General features: G+C 47.4%; 1 long non-coding RNA gene across 1 annotated transcript; it reads left to right on the plus strand.

The window, feature by feature from the left end:
- Nucleotides 1-12379: 12379 nt before the first annotated feature.
- Nucleotides 12380-14676, plus strand: LOC138845459 (uncharacterized). Its single transcript, XR_011382737.2, has 3 exons — nucleotides 12380-12504; nucleotides 13592-13695; nucleotides 14360-14676. It is a non-coding gene; the product is annotated as an uncharacterized LOC138845459 (long non-coding RNA).
- The last annotated feature ends 586 nt before the right edge of the window (nucleotides 14677-15262 follow it).

The raw sequence follows: 15262 nt of genomic DNA on the forward strand, positions 1-15262 counted from the left end.
AGCGGATGGAAGATAGATATTTCTCTCTCTCTCTCTCTGCTTTTCAAGTAAATAGATAAATCTTTTTAAAATGTAGTGAATATGGGAGATTTGGTAGCTATAAATCAAATTCTGTACCCCATAATAGGGAACACACCTTCTTCTCCAGTACATATTTACAAAAAATGGACCATATACTTGTATCAGGCTACAATGAAAACCTCGATACATTCCAAAAAATGTAAGTCAAACAAACCACCCTCACAGATTAAATGCAATAAAAATAGGAATTATTCAGAAAATAAAACACAAACGGGCACTGCAACCTGAAGAAACAAACCCATCTATTTAAAAACTCTTAGGTCAAAGGGAAAATCAACAAAATGGCAGAATTTCTAAAATTGTAATAAGGAAAATGTAGTGTATCAGAGGCTGTGGGATACATCTAGACTTAAAGAATCATATTATTATGTAGCTGTATCACCAGAAATGGAAATAAATGAATTATATCTTAGGAAACTTCAAAAAAATCATTGAAAATAGAATTAAAAGATGAGTTCATTTTTGGTGCAAAAGCTTTGGAATATGAACATATGAGTGGTCTTGAATTCCACCAAAAACGTCCATTATAAAAACTCAGTCATGGATTTAAATATCTCTTGCACCAAAATAAACATCTCTTAAACCAGTTTTCCACAAACTGTTTGAAATACTCGCATATAGAACCCAAAAGGTAGACATGACCAGATGGAGCCAACAGCAATTCATAAAGTGCCTGGCGTTCTGGAGTTGGGTAGGGAGACACAGGCGCCCTCTGCATCGCGGGCGTGGTGGGAGCTGAGGGAGCTGGGTCTGCGTGTTCGGAGACTTTTCCCTTTCTCTTGTAGATACTGGTGCTTGCCAGTTTTGTGCATTTTCTCTAGCCAATTGTAGAACTCTCAGAATTTTGCAAAAACAATCCTGTCCATTTAATCAGAAGTTATTTTAAATTTATTGGTCCAAAGTTGCTCGCTGTATTATCTCAGGAATTGGCACCGTGCGTGCAGTTGTGTGGTTTTATGATTACTAAGGTTCTTTGTTTCCTTTCTTGTTCCTTGAGCAGACTTTCAAAGTCTTGGCTAACTTTATTGGTCTTTTCCAAGAATACTTTTGTCTCTGCTGTTCAAATCTACTCTGAGTGTTGACGTGTTTTATACTTTGTTAATTACTTCTTAACTTTCTCCTTTTCGTGTTGTGAAAACAAAACACAGGGAAAGTGAGAAACAAAAGACCAGCCTCACTCTGTGCCTGGCTACGAACTTGGACTTCCCAACACCCAGGACTTCCTACCAGCCTCTTCCCCTCTCCAGAGGAAACGGGTTTTCTGACTTCTGCGATAACTTCTTTGCTTTTGTCCACGCTCCTAGACAGTATAGTTTAATTGCTCCTGATTTTGATTTTGTTTTCCTTTTTTTGAACTTTGGGCTTGGCGTCATCCTGGTGTCTCCTTTTATCCTTCCCAGGTTTGACTCAGCATCGCTGTGTGCTGGTTTGCTTCTGGTCTTCAACTCTAGAAATCACAGTGGATTTGTCTGCTCTGTGGAAGTTTTGCTGTTTGACCACTCTGCGTGGTGTGGCTCTGTGCTCTCTCGTTCCTTGTCCCGGTGGGGATGTGTGCGTGAGCTTCTCCAGGGTCTTTACCTCCAACGAGAGCTAAAGATGGACCACTGGGCCCTGTTTCTGTTTCAGCCTCCTAAGTGACGCCAGTGGGATCTCAACACAGGTGGCCCCTGGCTCCCAAGACACCTGCCAATCCCCCAACTAGGATGGCAGTGATTCTAGTGTTGGGGGCTTGGCTGATCTCTCTGAGAGCCTGCACTGGCATTTGCTACGTTATTGATAATTCTTCCATTCAGTTAAGGAGCTTCAAAGTTCTCCACTGTTTTTGGTTGATTTTAGGGGAAGGGTTGGTCCAGATAACTTCATGTGTGATTCTAGAAATAGGAGTCTGCTTCCATCGGTAAGGATTTCTTTTTCCTATTTACTTGAGAGCTGCTGAGTTATCTTTCTGACTTCTTGAACCGAATGCTTAGTTCCTTTACTTTTAGTCTTTTTTTCTCCAAAAATGTGCTCAAAGCTTCACATATCCTCTGAGGGCTGTTTTGCCTGTGCCCACGGCTTGGGATGTGGAATATTCTCATTTTTAAGCTATTTTCTCTTGCATTCATGAGTTTTTCAGAGCTTCTGCCCCATATTTTTGAGTAGGTTGACGTTTTGGGGCCATCTTTCTGTTATTCATTTCTAGTTCTGTTGCTTTGGGTTTAGAACATGCGTTTTCTGTGATTTCTACTTCTGTGCAATCTATGGAGTTTTCTTTATGCATTAAAACAGTGGAAATATTTTCAAGTAAACCTTCCACAAGTGTGTAAAAAAAAGCATAAATTCACGGACAAAGCTCTCTTTGTGGGTTTTCAGTCAAGCATTTAAGTTTATTTATTTTTTTTTACAAAGATTTATTTATTTATTTGCAAGTCAGAGTTACACAGAGAGGGAGAGAGGAAGGGGGAGGGGGAGGGGGAGGGGGAGGTCTTCCATCTGCTGGTTCACTCCCCAGTTGACCGCAAAGGCTGGACTGGGCTGATCTGAAACCAGGAGCCAGGAGCTTCCTCTGCGTCTCCCACGTGGGTGCAAGGGCCCAAGCACTTGGGCCATCTTCTACTGCTTTCCCAGGCCACAGCAGAGAGCTGGATTGGAAGAGGAGCAGCCGGGACATGAACCAGCGCCCATATGGGATGCTGGCGCTTCAGGCCAGGGCATTAACTCACTGTGCCACAGGCACGGCCCCTAAGTTGATTTTCTAATTTTCTGTCTTACTCCTTTGTCCCTTTGCCATTTTTCAGGTCCCTTAACGTTCTCACCCTGTGGCTGCTTCTTCAGCTTTAATATTCTGTCACATATTTACACTTTGTATTTATTCCATTAGAGTACTTACATGTTTACATACTTTATGCATTTGACAATGGACTATAAGTCTGTCCTGCATGCTTTTTTATGTATTTTAATGTTGCATTGTTCCATGTGTAGAGCTGACAGTGTTAACCAGGAAGGACTGCCCCCCCCCCTTTTTAACTTTTATTTAATAAATTTAAATTTCCAAAGTACAACTTCTGGATTATAGTGGCTTTTTCCCCCTATAACCTCCCTCCCACCCACAACCATCCCATCTCCCACTTCCTCTCCCATCCCATTCACATCAAGATTCATTTTCAATTATCTTTACCCAGAAGAAGATCAATTTAGTATATACTAAGTAAAGATTTCAACAGTTTGCACCCACACAGAAATACAAAGTATAAAGTACTATTTGAGTACTAATTATGCCATTAATTCACATAGTACAACACATTAAGGACAGAGATCCTACATGGGGAGTATGTGCACAGTGACTACTGTTGTTGATTTAACAATTGACACTCTTATTGATGACGTCAGTAATCACCTTAGGTTCTTGTCATGAGCTGCCAAAGCTATGGAAGCCTCTTGAGTTCGCCAACTCTGGTCTTATTTAGACAAGGCCATAGTCAAAGTGGAAGTTCTCTCCTCCCTTTGGAGAAAGGTACCTCCTTTGATGGCCTGTTCTTTCCGCTGGGATCTCACTCACAGGGCTCTTTCATTTAGGAATTTTTTTTTTTTTTTTGCCACAGTGTCCTGGCTTTCCATGCCTGAAATACTCTAATGAGCTTTTTAGCTGGATCCGAATGCCTTAAGGGCTGATTCTGAGGCCAGAGTGCTGTTTAGGACATCTGCCATTCTATGAGTGCTGTGTATCCTACTTCCCATGTTGGATCGTTCTCTCCTTTTTAATTCTATCAGTATTGGCAGACACTAGTCTTGTTTATGTGATCCCTTTGACTCTTAATCCTATCATTATGATCAATTATGAATTTAAACTGATCACCTGAACTAGTGATATGGCATTGGTACATGCCACCTCGATGGGATTGAACTGGAATCCCCTGGCACGTTTCTAGCTCTACCATTAGGGGTAAGTGTGTGTGTGTGTTTTGGATGTGTGCACGGTGTGTGTGCATGTGTTTGGGATGTGTGCACAGTGTGTGTGTTTTGGATGTGTGCACAGTGTGTGTGTGTTTTGGATGTGTGCACAGTGTGTGTGTTTTGGATGTGTGCACAGTGTGTGTGCATGTGTTTGGGATGTGTGCACAGTGTGTGTGTGTTTGGGATGTGTGCACAGTGTGTGTGTGTGTTTTGGATGTGTGCACAGTGTGTGTGTTTTGGATGTGTGCACAGTGTGTGTGTGTTTGGGATCTGTATACAGTGTGTGTGTGTGTTTGGGATGTGCGCCCAGTGTGTGTGCGTGTTTTGGATGTGTGCACAGTGTGTGTGTGTTTGGGATGTGTGCACAGTGTGTGTGCATGTGTTTGGGAGGTGTGCACAGTGTGTGTGTGGGATGTGTGCACAGTTTGTGTGTGTGTGTGTTTTGGACACATGCACAGTGTGTGTGTGTTTTAGATGTGTGCACAGTGTGTGTGTGTGTTTGGGATGTGTGCACAGTGTGTGTGCGTGTGTTTGGGAAGCATCGACAGAAGAGCTTCCCCGGGGTACTGCACTGCAGCCTTGGCACTGTGGCAGATTTCACCACTCTTCTGGGCTCTCACGTGGGTGTACGGTAGCCCGATCACCTCTCATAGGAGAGCAAACCAGTCCACTTCATTTCTGTGAGCCCAGTTGGCACAGAATCCTAATTCTTCTTGCAAAGGTGGTTTTTCCACAGCTCAGCATAGCCCGGAGAGAGTGGGGGCGATCTGGTTCAAGGCGCCTTGGCCCTGTCTCCTTGACCCAGTCTCCCTGGGTGCCCAATGTGCTGGGGTGATGCTCTGTGGGCTGCAGGCGACGGCTCTGAGCCCTGGCAGCTCAGGCGCTGCCCCGGGACATGAGGTGTCCTAGTGTGCGTCTCCCGTCACTGCTGGACGGCTGTCCCCGACCCCAGTCTGAAATAGTTTCCACTCTCTTCAAGTTGCCTGTTTCTTATTGATCAATAGAATCCCTGGTATGGTCTCTGGGCACCTCCTGTGCCGTCTCCTAGGCCCACTGCCCTGTTGCTAAGAGCACATGGAGTCCTGTGCGGCTCACCTTTCCTGGTGATTTTTCCAGTACTTCCCCACCCATCATTCATTCGTCATTCATTCGTTCTACAAATTCACTGGGAGAAAAATTCTCTCATGGAATTTACAGCTGAAAGATGTCGAAAATAAGGTCCTTCTAAAACAAAAATCTGCCTGTTTACTGGATCACTTTTGTGCGTTGGAGTTGCCCTTGCTCCATCGAGTGCTGCTGACCGCCTGGGTGTGACTTAGCCGAAGGGCACAGCTGCTGCTGGGGACGAGAGACCACTCTGCAGAGCCACTCTGCCCTGGGCTCTGTGGGTCTCCCCGCTAGGTGGAGAGGCCGTCAGTCCACACGGCTTTTGGACAGGGAAAGTGTCCCCACTGTTCTTTTCTTCTCCGCCAGTTTCCAGGCTGTCCTTGGATATTTGGTTTGGATATGAATTTTAGGGCTGTCGGCTGGGTGCACAGCACCACGGCTGCGCCGGCTGCGTTTGTGCTGGTCTTGCCGGCGTTCCCCCTGTGCCCAGCCTTCTCTGCCCCGACAAGGTGTACTTCCATACAGGGCTTTTATGTCACCTAGTTTATACTGGTGGTTCTGAACAATTTTTGTTCATTTTATCCTGAATTATGCATTCTTATTTGCTCTTATGAAAGCAATTTTCTCCCATTATGTCGTCTAATTGATTAGAATGACTTTTCCTATGCATTTCACTCAAATTAACTGTACGAGTTGTTATGTATGTGATCACTTGCAGAGAATGATTTTGTTGATTATAAACTTTCTTTTCTACGTTTGCCATCACACTGCACTGGGAAAATCTTGCAGAGCCACTGGAAATCAGTCCCAGCAATAACCCTTGTCTTTGCCTTCAACCTGATTTTAACAGGAGTGAAGCCAGTCTTTTTGCATCACTGCAATGTCGTCGTCTACAATGATGCTGACGTCTGTCTGGTCCACGTGGAGAGGGGGAGGCAGTTCAATAAGTCACAGCGCTTGCACGTCCAGGGTGATCCTTACTTACCATGAAGGTGGCCTGACCGCGTGGTGACCACGTGAGAGCGTGCCGCCCTTTGCTGCCCCCGGAGCCACCACTGTCGCACACTCAGACACGGGAAGCTGGGTGCCGGCTCTGGAGGTGGAGGTCTCCTCCCTGAGACCTCTGCCCATGCAGTGGTGTTTGGCAGCTGCAGAGAGCTGTGCAGGAGCCACAGAGCTGAGGTGTGGTCTTTGGTCTGCCCGCATTCAGCTCCCCTCAGTTGCACGCCCCGGCGTCTTTGGGCTAACAGCACAGGGAGGCCTCTGACATTCAGTTTCCACAGAGTGCGTTTTTGTTTTTCTTTTTTTTTTTTTTCTAGATGTTTTGGTTCATCTGAATTTTAATTAAGGCAGCGAGAATGCTTGGATTATTTTCTTTCTGAAGTTATTTTCCAGATAAATACCGGGCCTACTTTAGGCGTAAAACTTGGGTTTTGAGGCACACGCCTTGTATGCGAGCGTACTCCAATGGTTACTGCCGAGGGACACACCGGCAAGCTCATCATCTCACATGGAATTGGAAAAATACAAAAGTCTTGAATGTCTGGGTTTCAGAATTGCAGAAAGGGATTGTGGGTGTGTTAACGTTTCTGAGACAGGCAAGGCATCCCCGGTTTCTCAGCCATGGAGTCTTCTTAAGCCCTGGGCTGGGCGATGGAAGCAGGGCTGAGCTGGACCCCTGTCTTCCCCGCGCAGTGCTCTGAGAGCCCCTGGAGACCCTACGTGCTGCTGCCGCGTCCTCCATGAGGCACCGTGTGCAGGATCGAGGCCCCCCCCCCCAGGTGGACACCGTGCTGGATGCGGGGGAGGCAGCACCGCCCCTGCCCTTCCATCCACAGGCAGCCGCACGACCTGCCGGGAAGTGCCTGTGACTGCCCACGGTGAGCCTTCTCAGGCACTTGTTAGATTGCTTTGCTCTTCTTAATGCAATTTTTCAGCAACTCAACATATTTGTCCTTGAGCAATTTGGACACCGGTCCATGTTTGTAAAGAAAATATTCCCGGAAGAGTCTCTGGAGAGAGACGGAGTGTGCGGCCATTTCGGGATGGAGCAGGCGGCGGCCATCAAGGCCTCGTGCGTTTCCTGCCCTGTCACCTGTGCAGTGCATTGCATGCCACTTTCCATGTTGGTAAGCAGGTCGCTCCTTGGCTTAAAAATGAGGCCCAAGCTCCCCAGCTTCTTGGTCGAACCAATAAAGCTGGCAACAATAAAAAGAAACAATGCATAATGTTCATTATACTGCCGTGTGGGGAGTTTGTTTAAGACTTGGGCCCTAAATGGTTTTTAATCCCAGGACGACCTGATTGTGATAACGGGAGAGCGGCAGGCCAGCCGTCCGTTATAAAATCATTGCAAATACGAGCAGAATAAAAAATGGTTAAAGGGATCTTGTTACAGATTCTGTTTATTCCGTGAGGATTTGAGGCAAGCAAATAGGCAATGATTCTGTTTGGGACTTGTTCTTGAAAGATTACCTTTTATGTAGGTGAGTCAAAAGGTTAAAGAAGTAAACAGAATTTAAATACAGCCAGTTTTCGTAATTTTTCTATTGTTTGACTTAACTCCTTCCTAACGTAATAAAAAAAAGAAAAAAAAAAAACGCAGCCTGCAGGACCTGGCCAAGGATAAAGAATCCTTAAGATGGAAAAGCTGTGAAATCTTGCTAGGGCTTATCTATAAAATATCATTTTGATTTTGAGTCTAGAAAAGTGCTTTGCTTCTCAAATGACCATAAATCTCCAGAAGTCCAATAGTGACTTCGGCCAGCTCGTGCCTGAGCGAACGGCATTGCCACGTTATGAGGCCCTGATTAAGGCATCGGGGAGAGGGTGAGGGTGGTCCTGGACTTGATTTTGGCACCGTGCAGAGCTCAATGCTGCCGCAATTATTGGTTTTCTGAAATATGTTGCTATGCATTATTCTGATCAGATTACTTCCCTTGCACAATTCTCTGGTGAGGATGAGGACAATAGCACAAAATAAATCTCTCTCGGAAATTTAATCTCCGTGTCTGTACCCTGTTAAGGACAACAGCTCCGGTTCTCTGATAAGGAGCCGGAGATCTTCCCTAACGGAGGGCTTTTGTGTTTTAATTATCTGTACTGGAAATTCACAAACAGGCAAATGATGACATCGCTGATGGTTATGTAAGGGATAGGGTGTCGAAACACAGCTCTTGTTCCCACAAGCCACCGGTGGCGAAATCCTAATTCCTTTTATAAAAAATTCTACGGTTGATTGGGCTGGGGTGGTCGATCCGAAGGGTCACCCTTTTGCCTCCTATAAGTTTCCAGGGTAATTCTTTCTAGAACCTTCAGAGAGAGTGGTGGCTGGGCTCAGGGAACCGCCCTGGGACCCGGAGGCTCCCACGGAAAGGGGCCAAGCAGCTCTCTCTGGGCGTCAACTTTCTCCCAGGCAGGAAAACCCGGAATATTTGTGCCGTGTTTAGCAGAGGGGCCCTGCCTCTTGCTCCTTGAACTGTGGGGCAGGAGTGAACATGAGTGATGGTGGGAAGAGGGCCTGTAAAAATAGGACCAGGCTCCCAGCTGAAGCCAGTGGCCGGGCAGGATTTCCTAAGACCCTCTCAGGAGAGCGGCCAGAAAAAAGTGCCCGCAGGACGTGGGAGCCGCAGAGCAGCGGACGGGCTCCGAGTGCCCTGCTCGGGCGGAAACGGCCCACCTTGAAGCCCCACTTTCCTCTTTCTAGGAACGGCATTGTCCGAGCGTGGCCGGCCCTGCTCGTGTGGGTGTGGACCGCTTGGAGCAGACTCACATCCTGGGGAAGTATCCAGGAAATGTTTATTCTGTATTTCAAAATTAGCTTTAAAAAAAAAAAGATAAAAGAAAGACACGTTCATTCTTAAAGCAGAGTACAAAATAGGTTACATTAAAAGCTGACCCCTCCCCTCTGGCTCCCTCATCCCCGTTACCCACAGCTGTCCCAGGCCTGTCCCAGGGGCTGCCAAGGGGCCACTAGCTGCTGCCCACGCTGCTCTGAGCCTTGCTCGGCTTCACCTGACGGCTCCTGGATCCCAGATGCTCACGTCTCGTCCACCTGGGAGAGGTGGCTGTGGGGTCTGGTTTTCCGCCATTGTACACGAAGGCGAGGCAGGCAGGAGGACGTGGCTGTGGCCGGGACTCAGCTCGCAAACGACCCTCGCCCCTGCCATGCTGCTTGGCCCTCCGAGCCGGGTTCCTTCTGAGTGAGGGCGAGGTACCAAGAAGCTGCACCCGTAGCTATGGAGGTCACTCAGGCACAGGAGCAGAGGCACAGGGCAGGCAGGGAGTGGGCGCTGCAGGCTGACCTGAGCACCTTGGCAAGCTGGGTCCAGATGCGGGCACTGGATGCTTTAAGACATGCTTCCCAGTGTCCCTGCCGGGTGGCGGGACAGCAGCCTAAGTCCTGCTGTCCCCACAAGGCCCGGGTTCCTCTGTCCCGAACGGGGCTTTACCACACAGGTCCTCTGTCCAGAATGAGGCTTTAACACCAGGCAAACCTTTGCCAATCTGCAGGTGGAAGTGGTGCCTTTCAGCTTTGATTTGCATTTACTTACTTCTGGTTTTTTCATATCTTCTAGAGATTATTTATTTATTTATTTGAAAGAGAGGCGGGGGGCGGGAGAAAGAGAGAGAGAGAAGTGTCTCCCATCTGCTAATTCACTCCCAAATGGCCTCAACAGCCTGGTCTGGACCAGGCTGAAGCCAGGAGCCAGGAGCTTCCTTCAGGTCTCCCACGTGGGTGCAGGGGCCAAACACTTGGGCATCCTCCACTGCTTTCCCAGGCCACCAGCAGGGAGCTGGATGGGAAGAGGAGCAGCCGGGACTCGAACCGCCGCCCATCACGGGTGGTGGCTTGCCCAGGAACAGCTCCTCTTTATTGCGTTTCTTCTGCACAGCCCGTTCCTGTCCTGAAACATTTTGTTGGGTTGATGAAACGAAAAAGAACAAACAGCTGGGTGAGAATCAGGGAAAGTCCCTTCTTAGCTGTCGTGGTTGTCAGCGTCTCCCCGAGATCTGCATTTCTTTTTTGATTTAGACTGTGGAGTTTTTGCCTCACAGAATTTTACTTGGTAGAGTTATTGGCTTTATTTCGTCTGGGGTTTTAGACACCATCATAACCATTTCCGGTTTGCTAGCAAATCCATGGCTTTTCAGAACTGCCATGCTTCCATTTAGAAAGGTAAGGTTTGGTCCAGGCGAATTTCTCTTTTGTGTAACAGGTGGAAGCAGCCATCATCCCCCCAGCCACCCCACTCCCGCCTTGGCAGTGTCTTGTCCAAAGACAGTTTATCGTCCATCTTTCTCTCAACCGTTTTAAATGGCTACATTCCATGTTATAATACAAAAATTTCTTCATTTATTCTATTTCTGGATTCTGTTGCATGTATTTACCTAAGCATTCCTATGTCTGTCTCTGGCTGCCTTTTTATTTTTAGTGTCTTTTTAAACATTTATTTATTTTATTAGAAAGGCAGAGAGAGAGAGAGAGCACAAAAGAGAGAGAGCTATCTGTCGTCTGCCACTTCACTCACCCACAGCTGGGGCTGGGTCAGCCCAAAGCCAGGAGCCAGAAGCTCAGCCCAGGTCTCCCGCGTGGGGCAGTGGAGCCGCCACCTGCTGCCTCCCAGGGGCGCTGGACTGGAGCCTGGCGCTCTCACCCCACTTCCTGACTGTGGTGTGGGCGCCCACGCAGTGCCCACGGGTAACCATCGCTCCCATGCCTGCCCCTGGATTACGTTCTCTTTAATGGTTTGAAACATTGAGTTTTCTTTCTTTTAGTGTCTAGTCCTATGAAGTTTAGTATGTTGAGCATAATATTTCAAATTGCTTTAAACGTAGCTTTATAGAGATTAAATAATAGATTGCTCTTTTAAAACTGTTTCTTCACTATCTTTGTTTTTATCTTTATTTCATGATAATTTTGTCAAAATTTCTGGTGTTCCTTATTTTAATTCATTACTTGTTGGATGACTGATGTCTTCTCTCCACCAGTGTGTTTTCTTCTTCTTCTTCTTCTTCTTCTTCTTCTTCTTCTTCTTCTTCTTCTTCGACAGGCAGAGTGGACAGTGAGAGAGAGAGAGACAGAGAGAAAGGTCTTCCTTTTGCCATTGGTTCACCCTCCAATGGCCGCCGCGGCTGGTGCGCTGTGGCCAGCATACCACGCTGATCCTATGGCAGGAGCCAGGTACTTATCCTGCTCTCCCATGGAGTGCAGGGCCCAAGCACTTGGGCCATCCTCCACTGCACTCCCTGGCCACAGCAGAGGGCTGGCCTGGAAGAGGGGCAACCGGGACAGAATCCGGCGCCCCGACCGGGACTAGAACCCGGTGTGCCGGCGCCGCAAGGCGGAGGATTAGCCTAGTGAGCTGCGGCGCCGGCGTGTTTCCTTCTGTTTATTCAAATCTCCGTGCTGCCCTTCGGGTTCAGTGTTTTCTCCACTGTGGCTCTGCCTGGTTCTCAAGTCCACGCCTAAGAACTTGGTCGGTTTCTTGCTGCTGTGTGGGAAATCCTCCTCCAGTATACATCTCATCCACATACTTATGAGAGGAGCTATGGATTCTTGAGAAGCAATTCAGCCAATTACTGCTCATTTCCTCTGTAGTTTGTGGCACTTCAGGTTTGTTTTTCCAGAGGCGCTCCACGATTTGTATTTTGCTAATTTGTATCATGGTCTCTTTTACATCCTTCTTCCTACTTGTCTTTGTCTACTTTTTTAAAAAAAATAATTACCTATTTGAGAGATAGAGACACAGAGTTCCTGCCTGTTCACTCCCCAAATGCCTGCGATGGCCAGCACTGGGCTGGGCTGAGGCTGGTAGCTGACCACTCAATCCAGGTCTCCCGGTCGGGTGACAGGAACGGAGCGACTTGAGTGGTCACCTGATGGCTCCCGGAGCTGCACCAGCAGGAGGCTGGGAGGGCAGCCCGGGAGGGGGCTCGAGGGCTCCACCAAGGCCCGTTAGGCAACTTCCTGAGTTTGGGGATTTTGTACATTTTTTCAGGTCTTGCCGCTCATATGTTATTTTTATTGCTCAATTCTAAATGTTTTTATGTTTCGATAAATTATAGATACATAGTAAGGGTAGTAATAAGGACATAATATGTGATTACATTTTCCCTTGCCTTTTTATTTCTTAAGTCTTGCCTTTGTTTGACTTCTCAAGTTTTCATTTCCCGGTTCTGGTGGTTTCTCAACATTCCCTTGCTGTCCCTTTAATAGTAGCTGCCTAAATGTCCTCTGCCTGCTTCTACCTTCTCTAGAAACCACGAGGGCTTCAGAGGAACAGCCGGGGCGAATCTCTCAGCAAGGGGCCAGTGTGCGTCGGTGTTAGTGATTATCGCTCCAAGCAACACCATCGGAAACAAGGGTCCCTCAAAACACTGGTGGGCAAATGGGATTTAAAACGTGTATTTTGGTGCAAAATGATTCAAATCTATGTATAGTTTTTTCATAATACATATTTTCTATGAACTTTTTGAAATCCTTTTTTCAATTTACCACTTTAACCACTTAAAATGTATATTTGTTTATTTTCATTATTTTTTTTTGAGAGGCAGAGTTAGACAGTGAGAGACAGAGAGTAAGGTCTTCCTTTGTCCGTTGGTTCACCCCCCAGGTGGCAGCTACGGCCCGTGTGTTGCAACCGGCGCACTGCACTGATCTGAAGGCAGGAGCCAGGTGCTTCTCCTGGTCTCCCATGCGGGTGCAGGGCCCAAGCATCTGGGCCATCCTCCACTGCACTCCCCGGCCACAGCAGAGAGCTGGCCTGGAAGAGGGGCAACCGGGACAGAATCCGGCACCCCGACCGGGACTAGAACCCAGTGTGCCAGTGCCGCAAGGTGGAGGATTAGCCTAGTGAGCCATGGTGCCAGCCTATTTTCATTATTTAAAAGGCAGAAGAAACAGAGATTGGGGGGGGGGAGATCTTCCATCTGTTGGTTCACTCCCCAAATGCCCACACTAGGCAGGACTGGGCTGGGCTGAACCTAGGAGCCCAGAACTCCATCCAGGTCACCCATGTGGGTAGCAGAGACCCAAGTTCTTGAGCCATCATCTGCAACTTCTCCGGATGCATTAGCAAGAAACTGGATTGGAAGTAGAGTAGCCCGGACTTGAACCGGCACTGTGATGCGGTTCATGTGCCTCCCACGAGGCAGCTCAACCTGCTGTGCATGACATCCATCCTTTGAAGACCTTTGTGCTGTCTGTTTTCTTGACTTGAGGGGTGTGTGTGTGCGTGCGCGTGTGCCCACGTGCCTGTACACACAATTTTAGGATGAATCTAATCCATTTGTTATTAAGGGTTTTTATTTAATTGGAAAAGAACTTTAAGGTGTATGGAGTTTAATGTTGACACTGGTTTATCCTCTCTCCTGTCTATTGGTATGTGAGTGACATCAGTGGATTTCCTGTGCTGTCATCTGTAGGGCAGTGACTGAAGTCACATCTATTCTTTACTCGTTCTTGCAGGATCCATTTCCCACACAGAACCTCGTGCTGTCCTAGGCGATGGCAGCAAGCAAAGGGAGAGTCTGTCCTGCCGAGCCGCCGCGTGGACAACAGGAGGGCTGGAGGTGGGGAGCACTTGGAGGAAGTGGGGGGGGAACCTGGACGAAACCTCGGAGAGACGCAGGCGGAGCTCTGAGCGGGGCACTGGGCTCCGAGCCCGAGCTCCTGGGCTCCTTGCTGGGCCATCTCTCTTGCTGACAGCTAAGGGTCTTTTGCAAATCAGCACACTCTCTCGCTTTCAACCATTCTCTGTGGCCTTTTGTTTATTTCTGAAATCATATTTACTTATTTAAAAGGCAAAAAGAGAAAGAGGGACAAAAAGAAACCTTCCATGCACTGATTCACTCTCCAAATGCCTGCAACAGCCAGGGCTGGGCCAGGCTGGGGACAGGAGGCAACTCGGTCCAGGTCTCCCACGGGGTGGCCCGGACCCAGCTACTTGAGTAACCACTTCTGCCTCCCGGTGTGTGTTAGCAGGAAGCTGGACTTGGAAGTGAAGCCAGTAGTCCAATCCAGGTCCTCTGGTATGGGAGGTGGGTGTTCCAGTGTCTTAAACACTGCACCAATGTCTGCCTCTTGGTACCTCGATTTTTATAAAGATGAGGAATGGGATGGTTGTGGGTGGGAGGGAGGTTATGGGGGAAAAAGCCACAACAATGCAACAGTTGTACTTTGTAAATTTATATTTATTAAATAAAAAAGATTTATTTTTATTTATTTGAAATGCAGATTTTCAGAGAAAGAGAGAGAGAGATTGAGCTTCCACCTGCTCGTTCACTTCCCATACGGCCGCAAGAGCCAGGGCTGGGCCAGACTGAAGCCAGGAACCAGGAGCTTCTTCCAGGTCTCTCACGCAAGTGGCAGAGGCCCAGGACTCGGGTTTCCTCTGCTGCTTTCCCAGCACAGCAGCAGGGAGCTGAGCCGGAAGTGGAGCAGCTTGAACTGTCACCCATAAGGCATTGCAGGTGGCTGTTTAACCCATTATGCCACAATGCTGGCCCCTGCCTCTTGGTATTTCTTTAAAAGTGTTTCCAATATACAATATCTGGTTCAATTGTAAATTAAAGTATTTTAATAGATGAACTTTACATGTTTATCATTTATACCTGTTGTCTAGTATTTATTATCTAATATTTATATCTAGTGTCTATCAAGTAGTGGCTGAAGTCTGTATTTATTCATATGTATTTGTAGAAACTGTCATGCCTTTTTGGTTATTGTTTCTGTAACAGTTCTGTTTCCACTGCTTCTATCTTTTGTTTGCATAAACTGAAAGAGAGGAAGAGTGAGCCTGAACTTTGAAAGGACTAAAGTATATTTTAGATCTTCTAGTGGTCACTTTTATGGCTTTGAAAATTTGTTTCATTTTCATGTTGTATTTGGATCCAAACATGTTGACTTACCCTCGTGTAGGAACCATGTGGAAACCTGCAGGCTTCTACCCGCCTCCCCCCATCTCTGGATTTTTGCTCGTGCTACCATGTCACATTGTTCATAAAACACACACAGACACACGCACAACATGGATTTCCTACTTCCTCCCCATGACTCTCGCAATCCTTCGGCCTGGTTCTGTCTCAGTCCACCGGCACCACCAGCACTCACTTCCTCTCCGGCCTTGTTCTCTAGGTT

Source organism: Oryctolagus cuniculus, chromosome 15 (genome assembly GCF_051225735.1).
Source record: "Oryctolagus cuniculus isolate XC-2025 breed Fujian yellow rabbit chromosome 15, ASM5122573v1, whole genome shotgun sequence".
Classification (NCBI taxonomy): Eukaryota; Metazoa; Chordata; class Mammalia; order Lagomorpha; family Leporidae; genus Oryctolagus; species Oryctolagus cuniculus.